At 45.1% G+C, this 1,780-nt stretch overlaps 1 long non-coding RNA gene across 1 annotated transcript; it reads left to right on the forward strand.

Moving 5' to 3' along the window:
- The first annotated feature begins 1,005 nt into the window (after positions 1-1,005).
- Positions 1,006-1,561, forward strand: LOC107280053 (uncharacterized). Its single transcript, XR_001543095.3, has 2 exons — positions 1,006-1,266; positions 1,362-1,561. It is a non-coding gene; the product is annotated as an uncharacterized lncRNA (long non-coding RNA).
- Positions 1,562-1,780: the final 219 nt, after the last annotated feature.

Here is a 1,780-nt window from a genome sequence, read left to right on the forward strand (position 1 = left end):
AATTATATGAGAGAAGATTATAATTAGATGAGAAATGAAGGTAGGTAGAAAAAATGAATTGTGTAGGGTTGTGATTGATTATGAAGAGAATGTTGGTAAAAAAGTTGTTATATTTTTTAATAAATCTTGAAGGTTAAAAGCTGTTATATTTTGGGACAGAGATGGTACTACTGAATTTGAAGTTCTTTGTCTCTGTCCCGTGTAACCCAGCCGTGGCTGAATATATGCATGCATTGTGTTCTGAAAATCATACGTGCCAAGGAACACAGACGCTGCCGGGCTCACAGGATCTCACTGCACCATAGCAGCAAGAATTTGATATCTCAAATCATGGCAGAGTTTGTTTGGCGCTGGCAGTGCAAAGAAAACAAATGCGCTGTGCCAAAGTCAGAGTCCATAAATTCCCAAGATATGCATGCATGGACCGTGTAGTTTTTTTCCTTTTCGCATTTTGACCGTGTAGCTCATGCTTGGGTTGCTCTAGCAATTTTGTGCAGGGTGGTGTCCGAACAGGGAAGAGAACAGAGTAGGACAAATAAACTAATCAGGCCCGGCCAGGCCATGGAATAGAAGCTGGTCAGAATAGCTCGTTGGGCAGGGCAGGATGCAGCAGAATGATTGCAGCTGGAGTATCCAGAAGATGTCCCCCTCTGCTCTCAAAAAGGCTCCTTTCTTGTGTGTGCCTTCATCAATGTCCATGCTTATGGCTCCAGTGCACTTCATTGGCCAAGATTTCTTCGCTATAGCTGCTCTCAGTAGGGGTGGGCAGAATAAGACCGAACCAAAAAACTGAACCAAAAAGACCGAGATCGAGACCGAAAAGACCGAGACCGAGAAATTCGGTTAGTGATTCGGTGCCAGCCATCTAAAGACCGATTTTTTTCGGTTAATTCGGTCATATGCTTCAGTTAACCGAATTACCCGAGAAAATCGAAATTTGGCCCAACAGGTGTAGTAGGCCCAATAAGCCCACTAAATAGAACAAACCCTAGAGGGACTCAGGGTGGAGCAGCCGAGACTAGAGCTGCTCACTGCCTCCGTGCCTCGTATCCATCGCGCCGCCCCCAGCCCCCCCACGCCTCTGCCTTCACCTGCATCGCGCCACCTCCGCCGTCCGCCTCCAGCGCCGGCGCCACCTCCGCCTCGGCGCCGCCTCCGCATCCACTCTCCAGTCAGCCCACCTCCACCTTGGCACCTCCATCCCGCCGGCAAGCAAATCCACCAAGTCGTCGGCTTCTAAACCTAAACCTACATGATCTTCACCAAGTTGAACACTTTTAACTATTTCCCATCTTCTCTGTCAATATTTCTGAATTGTAATCAAGTTTTGTTTTGGTTGCTTGTTTTAAAATGTGTTTCAGGTTGCTGAAAAGTGGAGGAAGAAGACTAAGATGGGTACATGTCAAGCCTAAAACTTATTTACTAGTTGGCTGTTGCTACTGCTTGATCTGTGATGTAATGTTATCAACCTATAACTTGTACTGTGGCAGTCGTGACTCGTAACTTGTGAGGTTCAGACTTGAGACCTATCCTGTGATAATTTGGTGCTTGATGTTGCCTATTTTTTGGTATTTTTGTGATATATATGTCTGTGAAAAAAAGTCTAAAAAGAGGGAAAATGTTGTCAAAATTTTTCATTCCCCTCAAATTTCGGTCTGACCGAGATCGAAAAGACCGAGACCGAATTTGCCGGTCATAAGTTTTTTTTATGAAATTCGGTCCGGACTTTCCAAAGACGGAATTACCCAAATAACCGAAGACCGAGACCGAATTTTTCAGT

This window comes from Oryza sativa, chromosome 2, assembly GCF_034140825.1.
Source record: "Oryza sativa Japonica Group chromosome 2, ASM3414082v1".
Taxonomy (NCBI): domain Eukaryota; kingdom Viridiplantae; phylum Streptophyta; class Magnoliopsida; order Poales; family Poaceae; genus Oryza; species Oryza sativa.